Genomic DNA, 12,425 nt, shown 5'->3' on the forward strand with positions numbered 1-12,425 from the left:
TACCTACAAATTCTCCTGATGTTCAAGCATTCTGCAGGCAACCATATATAAGCTTTCCCCCCAGCCACTTCCTTTGAAGAACTTGAAAATGGGAAGATAGACTTTTTCAGGTCTTCCAGAACCCCACCCCCCCAAAAAACCCCTAAGGTTGCAACTTTGCATAGCAAAAGAATCATCCAAATGGGAGATTTTTCCACAACTGACATGTGTCAGCAAAGGATGTAAAGAAATCAGAGTGTAATCTTAATAATGGTGTTTGCAGCAAGCGAAAGTCATTCTCTGAAACGGTGGTGTTTTCACCAGTCTCAACAGGTACCCACCTCCCCCACCAGCTTGTACAACTGTAAGTACAGAGAAAGCTACTTAGCCAACGACAGACTTTGTGGGAACGCACTGTTTATACCCATCACCCGTGGAACAGGACGGAGGGGTTTGATTTGTCTTTTGCAAAAACAGACATGAAAATGTACCAAGGTTGCAGTTTTATCTCCATTTTGGACAGGACGCAGAGAAATTAGGCTGTTCACCTGACTGTATGGCATACATCAAATGAGAGGGTGAGATGGCTTGAATCAACAGGACACCTGGACAGTCAAACAGTGAAAGAAACTAGGGTGTACAGATCAATACAAATGCCTTAAAATTAAAGGCCAGGGAAGAATTAATATTAACAGACACAAACAAACACAGAGCTTTTTTTGCATGATGCAACAGGACAGGGAATGATAAAAAGACCTGGTATAAAGAGTAAACCTCAGGAAAAAATATTCTTAACTGGATTAACCACTTCAGGGCTATAGTGAACTAGGTGCTGTTTGCCACAGGAGCTGGCAGTAAATATAGTTCCCAGACTACTTAAAAATAGTTTCATAAGGCCTTTCCATGCTCCAAAGTGAGTTAAGACATTCAAGGCTATTGACCGCAATAGGTTTGCATGTAAAATGGTTCAAAACAGTTTCAGCTAGAATCTCTTTGATCCTCACCCTGTTAATGAGATGGCTCAAAAGCTGCTTATTGCCAAAGGCAAATCCTTTCTTGAAACACTCCAAGAAGGATTCCCAAATCTGTCTGTACTTCCTTGAGTGTAGGGATGATGCCAAAACAGAGAGCAGCTTGCCCCTCGGCCCCAACATTTGTCGTTTTTCCCACCCGAGGGTAAGTGCCCCGTCACAAAACAAACCGAGCATGTCATCAATGCTGCAGCCCTCCAGGAAGGGGGAGAAAAGGATCCTATCACGACTAACGCTGGAAGGAGAGTTTAAGAAACAGTTTTAGCACTTTCGGGGACCTTACATTTTAGACCTGTCAAATACCATAGTATTCCCAGTGTCACAGAAAGGGTAATGGAGTATGACGGCTTTAACAGGGCAAATGGGTTCCTCAGTCTCTCACCTAATAGTTGAAGTGCTACTTCATGCCAGCTGAAATATTCTGGCACAATGACTCCAAAAGACAAGGGGAGAGGAAAGAATTAAGAAAGGCAAAAGCAAAAATGCAGTTTTGCAGGAGGAAGAAGGAACGTCTCTGCTTGTTTGGCATTTGAGAGCGACCTGGATCTGCGCTCTCTTCACTGCAGAAAGTGAATATTTACTAGATCCTTGAAAATTAGCAGAAGAACAAATACTATTATCAGCTTGATAATGGAACAGCAGGGAGCCGAGGTTCACCAAGACATCTTCTGCTTGGGATTCTGGTCCGACGGTGACTTAAGCAATCGCCGATTCCTCCTCAGCCTAAAGAAGGGCATTTGTGCCTGAAAGTTTCCAAAGAAATACTTTTTTTGGTGCCATTTAGTTGATCTAACCAAGGGCTTTGTGTATCTCTTTTCTTCTCCGACCAATACAGCTACAACACAGATCCCGTAAGCACGTCTGTAATTTTAAACACAAAGGTAGTTCCAATGAAGTCAAGGCAAAGTCTGCCCTTGGGTCTAATCTTGCAAATGCAAATGCAGCTGCGCGTGTTTAACTGCACAGTTCAGTGAAGAGTCCCACGACTTCTCACACCAGTAAGATTAAGGTCATAGAAGAGGGGCTCTGGGTAATAGTTGGCAGGTTAGGGAAATGTGAGCATCTCAAAGGTACCCAAATGTCTTTTCTGAGCTTTGACACGTACCCACAATATAGTAATAAATAAAAAAGCTAATGGCATTCTCCAGCAAAACAGTTTATTTGTCTTGATGCTGATGGTTCATTCGTCTCAAGGCACTGGAGAGAGAGTGTGGTTGACAGCTAAATCACTAATTTTTAAACGGCCAAATGTAACCTTTTAAATAAAGTGTTACTGATTCAATTATGCCGTGCTAATATATATGACATTTGAAACCAAAGAGCGTTTCACAATGTTTCTGGTGGTTTAGCACAGACAGTAATCAGTACTGAGTTTACGTATCAGAGCATTAAAACTGACTGCCTGCTATTTGTAGATTACTGCAAATCTAACTGGCTACTTGCCAATCACAAGGAAGTTTTAGAGTTGGCCAAAAATCTCCCCAGGTCAATGAGCAGCAAAGGCAAAGGGTTAGCTCTCCTCTTCCTGCAAGGTTTGTGATTTAGGAAGAGATTTACCTGTCACGGTGATCCACAGCTCTGAAGAGCGTTTCTCCCACTAACCTACTCCCCTAATCAACAGCAAGCAGCAATTTGACTCTACTCTTCTCCATAACCACATTACTCCAGGTCCTCTCCTCTGAGCTGCTGAATGCTCTTTGGAGACATGTACAGCAGGAAGGTATAAAATGTAGGATTCAGAGGACATGTTTACACATGCAGTTAATGCTACTTGGCTTTACTGCGCGCTAAATTCACTGTGCATTAAGCGTCTGCACATGTAGACGGTGATGCTTTACTGCGCAGTAAATTAGTCAATCGTGCAGTAAAGCGTCTCGCGTAGACACAGTCAGATAGTTGCTGCTAATCCAAATGAGACAGAGCACAGAGGCTTCTTTGCAGCATTTGGCTGCTTTTTAATTTTTCTCTGCGTTATTGCCTTATTTCCCTCAGCTTCCCCATTTCTTTATTTTCTGCCTATTTTCTTATCTATTCCTATCTTCTGGGTCCCTTTTTCTCTTCATGCTATGTTTTTAAATATTTTTTATTATTCCTAGAGTACTGCCCATTCCTTCCAGGTGGTCTCCCTCCATTCCTGTTATCTCTTGGCTGCCACCTCCCCTTACCTCTCGGATGGCCTCTCCCTCTTTCTTCTTGATTCATCCTTTCTGCTTGTTCTCTCATCTTCCTTCCCCAGCTGCCTCCATGGCAAGATGACTAATAGACATACCACTTAAAAGCACTAATTCTCAGACACTAATAAATGCCTGATCTAATCCAGATCAATGCAATCAATGCAAATAATTCTATAAGATATCCCAGTAGGGTGGGGAATGGGGGGGCGGATTCCATTCAAAATTCAATGCAAGCTAAAAAAAGGAATAAAATAAGGGCCTGAAGGTTGCAAGTCTATGCACATGGCTACAAAATGCTCCTCTGGTTTTTTTTAAGATCTAAATTTAACTTCTTCTATGATGAATTTAAAGCTATATTCATCATAACGGTAACAGTCTGAGACGGAAGAAAAGAGGAACCTAAAGAAAATGCATCAGACAAAACAATAAGGCAAGGAAAGATCTGTACTGGAACACAGTGTTTCAGAAAAGTTGAAAAGAAAGCTACAGAGATAGGAAATTCTGGGTTCTTTTTTCCATACTATACGCTTTTGTGTAATAATTAAAAAAAAAAAAGATTAAAGATACCAAGGAATGCACTTAAAAAGAAAAAAAATGATTACAGGGACATTTTGTTCTGTAGGACTTTTCTCAGATCTTGGAAAAATAGCTGAGCAAATTGATTCTATTACAGTAATTGCCTACGCCTTGCAGAATGAACAGCTACCATTACAATATTGGAGTATTCATTGGAGTAATATGTTTCCAGGGTATTTTTAATTAGTTCTACCAACTTGTCTAATAGCCTTCCTAAAAGCCTCAAAACATGGCAGAAGGCACAACTGCTGACTCAGGCTCGGAGAGCACCTGCACAATCTCCTCCAGGAGAGAAACACGTGTGCCAACTGCAGTCCCTTTGGGGTCTGGGGTGAGCTCCAGTGCTTGCAGGCAGCCATTCAGACTCACCGCGAGATGGCACATCCGTGTCCCACCGTCAGAGGATGACAGCACGTTTAATACATGTCCCACGTCTCCAACACGAGCATCCCCACAGGACGTGGAGCTTCTAAATCTCGTAGTTAGGGCCAAGTCCTAGACCCCAACACAAACCCCATCTTATCATGGTAACTTTGTCAAGAGGAGGGAAGTAGAGTCCACTCTCCCGGCAGAAGAAGCAGCACCAGCCAAACAGCCAGTTGTAATCCGCCCATCTCAAATGCCAACCTCACTTCCCCTCCGGCACGCAGAGTGAGCCAGGGGGAAGTGTCAGTCCAGAGCAGACAGGAGAGATAAGACCTCCCTGCATGGCTGCTCTGTCTCCTCCTCCATGCCAAGCTCAGCACAGTGGCAATGGTCCCAAAACCGTCACTGAAATGGGGAAGCACAATGATGGAGACAAATGCGCTTCATGCCCACCTGAGCATCTCGGTACAGGATCTGGACATCCTTCTAAATAACAGTTTTGCTTTCATGCTCTTGCCAAACAAATCCAGTAAGTGGTATGAGGCTAGGGAGCTTCCCTCAAAGTGTCACTGATTATACTAAACTTGACCTCTCCGAGACACTGGGCCAAATTCGGAGACACTGGGCCAAATAACTGTCCTGATTTTTACGCCCATTCCCTCCACCCATGCAAGGAGTCCCTGGTCTCACGGTAACTCTAGTTGAGACAGACCATTTCTGCAAGGTGTCGGTGAGCAAACTCAAACTCTTCTCAGCAAACTCGAGCTCTAGCTCTCAGGCTGGAAGAAATTAGATGCAAATCAGTCGTCATCTGTTCTGGGGGACATTTTTTATGCCACAAAATCTCAGTTGCCTAACAATGAATCGGCTCTTGATGCATGCCTTTTTCCCCTAACCCATGTCATTGTTGCAATGTGGTCTGCTGTTGATATAGCACAATATCACTAATGAAGTATTACAAAGCCAGGGCTGCAAACTAGCAGCAAAGGAAAATAAACTCTTAAGCAAGAAAGATCTAGGGCCTGCCTCTCCTCTTATTTACCACGGCAGAAATGAAAAGTAGCTCTGTGAAAGTCACGGAAGTTACACTTGGGTATGACCCATGCAAGTGAAAACAACACCCAGTGTTTTCCTATAAATTTTCATATAAATGGCCTCAGAAAATAAATAACATATAATAAGCATCTCTTTCCCACATGTGGAACAGTTTCCTCAGTCTGCTGTGCGGCGTAGGCACTGTGCATTTCTGAGACTTGTGTGTTTTCATACAAATGTTTCCAGGAATAAATAAAAAAAATACACATTTCTTCCTGAACAGGACATTCTGCAAGATTCCCAACAAACAAACTGCTCTGAAAGATCTGATTTGGGCTAAATGTATTTTATTTTAATGCAAAGCCATTTGGGGGGGAATCTTCAGCACAATTTCCACCTGCCCTAAAGTGCCAGGGCTAATTAAACCTGAGTCGCATGATGCAGACCTACTGGTGTTTTAAGTTAAGTAATCATTCATCCTACCCAAGGATGATTTAAAAAGGCAGCCTTGCTGTGGCCTTCTGCTCTGCCTCTGGGCACTTTGAGACCTCGTGCCCTGAGCTCGCACAACGCAAAGGGCAGCAAAAGGTTAGCACAGCAAGTAATAGCTGTAGAAGATGGCTCAACTAAAAGGGATACAGCTACTGAGATACTGAAGCTCTGGCCTTAATAGCTGAGGCCAAATTCTGCTCATAACTGCATGCACTGATGACATTTCAGACGAGCAGCACTGATTTCAACCTTACCTTTGTCATAGAAAGGAATAGCCTAAGCTTCTGGTGTCCCCAAACTACAACACATGTACTTTCAAGTAGTTTTCGCCTCAGTCGCTAGCCCAGGATGCTCACGGTACCCCACAATACCAACCCAGCTTCAGTTTTAAAGACAAGCCAACTCTCAGTCCTCCAATGTCACTGTGATAGCACTGCCTATATGTCACTCTGCCCTCTGATCCCAGGGCCTCAAAGGTACTGGAGGCAGGTGTAAACCCCATTTATCAAAGAAATGGCAAAGTGCTGTCTCATACCCGTCAGAGAGACAATGGTCTTGTTTGCTTTGTGCTGCTCTGTTGAGCTGGTTCTTTCTCTCTGTTTCCCTTTTTCAGCCTTGCAAACACTTGTGCGTACACAGCAAGATTTCCTTCCTGATCTGCTAAAAGCCATTTATTGTAACTCTTCTTCATACCTTATTTGCTAAGGGAGGAATTCACCCCTGGGCAGACAGCCGGCATGAAGTCTGTGCACCATTCCAGGACGGGGCAAGCCCTGGTTTTTGCCTCCTATCACCTCTCTGCACAAGGGGAAATGTAACCATCAAATAATAAAGCAAGAGTTGGACACTTAAGCATACCAGATACCCATGAGCTGACACCTCAAGACTAGAGAACAGGTCTCATCAGCCATGTAAGCCCTAGCATCTGATGCAGGACAGAAGGGATACTCCTAAAGAAGTCATAAATAAATGCCTCATATCCTTCAAGTCTTTTTGTTACCTATATAATCTGATTTTCACTACATTTTTGGAACGGTACATTAAAGGGCTTCTTAGCAAGTTTTTTAAAGAGATTCCTGATTACCTATGATGTTCCTTCTTTTACTATACAGGATATAGAGCCCTCCCTACATATCTGCACTGAAAAAGGGTGGTTTTCCATATGAAGAAGATACACAAACAGGACATGGCAGGTATCTTTCCCTTAGACTTTTATTTCATGCTTTATTTCATCAATCCGAGATATGCCACTAGTGTGAATGTACTTGGCAGGCCCCTCCTCCTAAATGCCATGGTTTTTTTAAAAGGATGTTTTAGCTGTACAGTTGCTTTTATACCTTTGCTCGCCTTGTGCATAAAATGCATAGTAGATGTTGGTGGACAGTACCATGGAAGAGGTAAGCACATATGATTCAAGCTCGTGTTGCTGTGCCAACTGTGTCCAAAACTACGGCTGATGCCAACTGTTCATACAGGAGTAAAAATAGGGCATAATTCTGCACACCTTGCAGGCAGAAATGGGGCTCTAAGCATTCATGGGAACGCAGGATTGGGCCCTACGAGAAGTTAGGGTCAGTGCTACAAATGATCCTAGAAGGAGGTCCTTGCACTTCAGTCAGGTTCACTGGAGCTTCTAGTTGGGCACAAGATTACACCAGGGAGCTTGTAGGATTGGGGCCGCAGTGATTGGTGGGCTGCCAGTCTGAGATACCAGGTCTTCTCTTTGTGCACAGAACCTGTACAGCACAGGCAGTACTGGGTCCTCCCCCTCCTGCCCCCTCCCACCGACCACAATCCAGGACTGTGCCTTAACCTACTTGCAAGGCAGACACCACTTCTACGTGCGATCTGCCAAAACCAACTGATCTCCGAGTTGGGATGCAGCTAGGAAGACGATGTACACCTCTCAGCTATTAACAAGCAAGAAGAGGAGCCCTAGCTGCAGAACTTGGCCCTGATGGAGGCCTGCCAGAGTCCCTGGATGGCTGCCTTCTGTGTCATATAAAACCTGCTTTTTTTAGCTGCCCTCCCTGTGACCTATTCTGGGTTCTGTCCTTGCTTCGTCTCCTAATACCCCCTTTGCCTCTTCCACGGAAACGTCTGGGAACGGGGTCCTCTGACTGGTCAGGTGGCGGGTCGTGGGATGCCATAGTGCCTCCATCTGTACCAGATGCTACTGGCATCTCAGTCTTGTTCCTGGAGCCATCTGATTCTTGTTCACTAATGGGATATGCCGCACTTCAGTTGCTGCCAAGCTGTGTTTGGACACCTTGGGGTAGGCTCACTGCAACCTGCTTAGTAACTTTGCCCTTCTATAGCATTCTTCACCCAAGGGTCTCAAAGCACTTTGCTAGCATTGCCCACGTCTTGCAAACCTCCTGCCCAGGGAGAAATGTTATCTCCATCATGTAGGAAAGGAAGCCCAGGCCCACGTTTTCAAAACTGTCTACTAGTTTGAGGTGCCTCAGTTATTGGATGCAATGCTCGATGCTGTTGAGAGCACCAGTGTTTCAGAGCACCAATGAGCAAGCACCCTGGGCCTGGTTTCTAGCAGGGCTGTGCACCTGCAGCACCCACAACGCGTGGCCACTTGAAAAGTTGAGCCTAGGAGACTTGCAAAAGGTCATACACTTCTGAGCTAAGGACCAATCCCTGATATTTTAACAAACAGCTCTGTGTATTTAGCATTAAATTGTCCTTCCCCACCTAAGCCAAGCTTCTTCTGATATCAGGTTGTTGATTTAAATCTTCCTTAAACATGAACCTCTATTTTTAAAAAATGACTGTTAAGCAAAGAAGCTGAAATAGAAAGCATCTGATCACACTTTTCAGGACTGTTCACTGATTTGGAGTAACCAAATCCTGACACCTTGGGCCTTGTTTTCCAAAACAACTATGCAAAATTTAAGGTATTTTTCTCCTTTTCAAACAACATGAACAAAAAAATATATAACAATCCACTAGCCTGCCAACCTGAATGCCCTAATCCATTCCCTCTTGCAGTCTGTTCCTCACATATATCGCCACAGTGGAATTGCTGGAACTCAACCCATAAGACAGCTATCTGAAAAAGGATACCAGGAGATGTGTCGAGGCCTACGCCTAAAACCTGCTCTGAACTTAAGGGAAGTCCATCCCCTGGTCTAGGTCTAAACTCCGTGCTTTAAGTCTGGGCTGCAAACTCAAATACCCTGTGAATTCTGGGAAGCTCATATTATGACATAAAACAGGCCATCTCTGAACAGAATGAAAACCAGGGTGCCGGTAAAACCAAGGTGCTAAGTAAAGGTGAAATTAGATTCAGGGGGCGTATGAAGCTTTGTGGTAGCAGGGGTAGAACAGCACTGGCTGGATCTGCTCGGCTAAACTGCCCTGTGAGAAAGAGCTGTGGAAGAATGATAAAGAGCTTTGGTAGTTAAAAGTCAGTCTCACATGCGAGCTTACTTAGTTTTATCTACTTAGCCATTAAATGAATATCAAAGGACTCACAGCAGCTAAGCTAACTGACCTCATTCTATATCTTTGGCTTTATGCACCCAAGTTCAAGTGCAAGCAGCTTCACTCCCTTCTCGGTACCTTTAGCTTGGAAACATTTTATCTCTATTCCAGGTACAACACCCAAAGAAGTCAAAAGGAATTTAAACAGAGGTCCTGAATCTCAAAATGTGTCTTATCCTCATTTGCCTCCATGAATTTCAGCTGTGATCCTGAAATGATTTGCTCACATCTGTTCTCCGGCTGAGCTTGTGTTTATGCCCCAATGACCTCACTGCTGTCATCTCTGTAATCTTAAAGCTGAGAAAAATCATCAGCGTGCCCTTTCCCTGTAAAGTGTCAAGAGCCTTTCAAGGAGGAGAAGGAATAAGTGCATCAGCCTTTATGTAATGAGGGAAAAGAAGGATTTCAGAGAGGACTGATTATTCGACTAAATTGAGTGGTGGAAATTGTGGGCCTAATGCTTCGAAGTGTGAGGCACCCTCAAAAAATGAGAACTGGGGGTGTCAGCATCACACAAGATTAAACTCTATGACTTCGTGTGCAAGATGTTTTCCTAATACAGTATACCAGGAATACAGTTCAAATTGATCTGATTCTATTCACTTCTGTTCCCATTCATACTTGACTAACCCAATCCAGTTATTTCTTGGCCTGTGCCTTAAACCTGAATAAGTAAACATTTTTCAACAGTCCTGAGCCCGCTTGTTTCAAGTGTATGATTAAGCATCGGACTTGAGCATTGTTATGCAAAAACTCATCTCATTACTCAGACTTTCCATAATCGCCTGCAGTTGTCACAAAGTGGCAAGTTTCCATCCAAAGCTTTGTGAAACAATATTTTGCTTCCACTGCACTGCAAATATATATAGCCTTGCTAGGAGTCTCAAAGATACAATATATGTTTGTGTTTCAGCTTCCCTAGAGACCAGCGCTTTGAGCAGAGAACAGCTAATAATGATCCCAGTTAGAGAGCATGATGAAAAATATTTTCTGTTGGCTACCAGGCCTTCTCCACAGATGTCTTTCCTTGTTTACTATGAATTAGACATACGATAAATATAGTACATGAATACATCTCAGCCAAAGGAATACTCATTTGTAATATGTGGGTCAAACGCCACAGGAAGATGCATGGTGTTGTTCCAAATTGCACACAACTGAAGTTACACCAATGATGCATTTAATCCGATGCAACTGACTTTGGTTCTCAAGATGAATTGCTAATACTGTACATTTTTTAAGTGCCCCAACTTCTCATATACTTTTAAATTCTCTTTTGCATTATTCTGCATTTGTTTATACCTGCCACTTTGCAACTAGCAGTTCAGGAGGGAGTCACAATATAAAGAGCAAAAAATCCACTGGGATGAATTAGCTGATGCGTCATGAACAGGGCTAAGGAAGTGATACTTCCTCCTTACTCGGCATTGGTGAGACCCCAGCTGGAGTACTATGTCCAGCTCTGGGCACCACACTTCAAAAAAGGCATGGAGACTCTTGAAAGGATCCAGAGAAGGGTCACAAGAATGATGAAGGGCCTGGAGGACAAACCTGGTAAGGAGAGACTAAGGGATCTGGGACTGTTCAGCCTGGGGAAGAGAAGACTGAGGGGGAACTTGGTGGTCATTGTGGCAGTGCATCTTTGGGTGCCTGCTACTTTAAGGGCTTGAGCAAGCTATGAGGCAGCCTGCAGGTGGAAGCAGACCCAATCAGGAGGTCACAGGAGGCCACCTGATTGGAGCAGGGCTGAGCAGCCTCAGTATAAGAGCAGGCACTGAGGAGCCGAGCCAGCAGTTGCTACTGGGGAGCCAAAGGGTGAACATCTCCTGGCTGGAGTACTGCTGCTCCCAGAACATCTGGAGGTCAGCGTAGGAACAATGGGGATGGAGGAGGTTCCTGAGGACCCAGTGTGGAGTCCAGAACCTTGAGAAGGGGGATGAGTGCCTGTGGCCTGCTGAGAGGAGGGCTCAAGACAAGCCCAGAGAGGAGCTGTATGCACAGGGGCTTTGTGAGAGACCAGGAAGGTTTGAAGACTGGTCCTGGAGCACGACCTGAAACTACACCCAACTGGGGTTGGATGGTTGGGCTGCTTATGGCAGGGCAGTCCCCAGGAAATGCCACACCAGTGCCTCCCTGGTGAAAGGTGAGTATGAGGTGCCAGAAAGCCTGCCCTGCTGCCTTGCAGGTGACCCCATGGAGGGGAAAAGCTAAGAGCACACCCTGAAAAGCAGAAAAAGCACAGGGCCAAGGCCCACAGAGTGAGGGCAGTATGTGGGAGGGGCCCAAAAAGGTGGATCTATATGGGTGAGAGAGCTAGCTCCTCAAGAACCTAGCCAGAAAACCTTCAACTGATCAATGCTGGGGCCAGGACCAGGACGGTCGAAGGGCAAAAGTGCCCACCGTAAGGGACAGCCAGAGTCAGTTGCCTGGAGTCCTGACAGGCCTAGAGGTGAGGCCAGGGCCTGCAAGACCAAAGATCCCAGAGGGGGCAACTGCCAAAAGGGAAAAGGGTCTAGGGAGTTTGTATTCCAGAATGATAGCAGAGGTTAGGCTACCTGAGTAGGAGGGATCCAGGCTGGGGTCCAAATATCAGCTGGGAATATAGTGGGACCCAGTGAGAAGCTGGATCCATATAGTGATGCCATCTGTGATTCATGGGACACAGTTAAGGGGAGGTTGGAGCCATATATAATGCCCTTGACATCAGGGCATTAAAAAATGGGCAGCCTCCCACCTAGAAACATCAATTCAATTATATCAAAGGCATGGCAGACGAGTAACACGGGCAGACTGCCCTAGACAGGTGGGCGGGCCAATACTGTGACCAGCCTCAAGACAGTCCCCTGTTATGGCTATCTATAAGTATGTAAGGGGTGAATATTGGGAGCTGGGAGAAAAATTGTTCACTAGGGCACCCTAGGGGAGGAGAAGGAGCAATGGCCATAAACTGTCAGAGGATGGTTTCATGTTGGATGCAAGGAAGAACTTCTTTATGGTCAGAGTGACCAGAATCTGGAAAAGACCTCCCAAGGAGGTGGTACGGTCTCCAACCTTGGAAGTCTTCAAGAGGAGGCTGGACAGACACCTTGCTGGGATCACTTGAACTCAGCAGTATTCCTGCCCAGACCAGGGGGACTTGGACTCGATGATCTTTCAAGGGCCCTTCCAACCCTTAATTTCCATGATTCTATGGTCTCAATATTTTTTTAAACCTTTGCTGTGTTCACTTTTTGAAAATAGTCAATACTAGTCACACATCTGTACCTCTTCAATG

At 44.9% G+C, this 12,425-nt stretch overlaps 1 protein-coding gene and 2 long non-coding RNA genes across 3 annotated transcripts in view; 2 read left to right on the forward strand and 1 right to left on the reverse strand.

Annotated features, from left to right (window-relative positions):
• LOC109300804 overlaps nucleotides 1-2,374 on the forward strand; it is a 17,328-nt gene extending 14,954 nt beyond the window's left edge. Inside the window, exons 2-3 of the long non-coding RNA XR_002098335.1 lie at nucleotides 2,048-2,054; nucleotides 2,365-2,374. This is a non-coding gene — a long non-coding RNA (uncharacterized LOC109300804). The remainder of the gene's footprint in view (nucleotides 1-2,047; nucleotides 2,055-2,364) is intronic.
• The window catches only part of LOC109300803, a 28,182-nt gene extending 23,842 nt beyond the window's left edge, over nucleotides 1-4,340 (forward strand). Inside the window, exon 3 of the long non-coding RNA XR_002098334.1 lies at nucleotides 3,501-4,340. This is a non-coding gene — a long non-coding RNA (uncharacterized LOC109300803). The remainder of the gene's footprint in view (nucleotides 1-3,500) is intronic.
• LOC109300802 (neuronal PAS domain-containing protein 2-like) overlaps nucleotides 1-12,425 on the reverse strand; it is a 93,119-nt gene that overhangs the window by 59,796 nt on the left and 20,898 nt on the right. The window lies entirely within an intron of this gene.

Source organism: Gavialis gangeticus, unplaced genomic scaffold (genome assembly GCF_001723915.1).
Source record: "Gavialis gangeticus isolate Ggan-Ray unplaced genomic scaffold, GavGan_comp1, whole genome shotgun sequence".
Taxonomy (NCBI): Eukaryota; Metazoa; Chordata; order Crocodylia; family Gavialidae; genus Gavialis; species Gavialis gangeticus.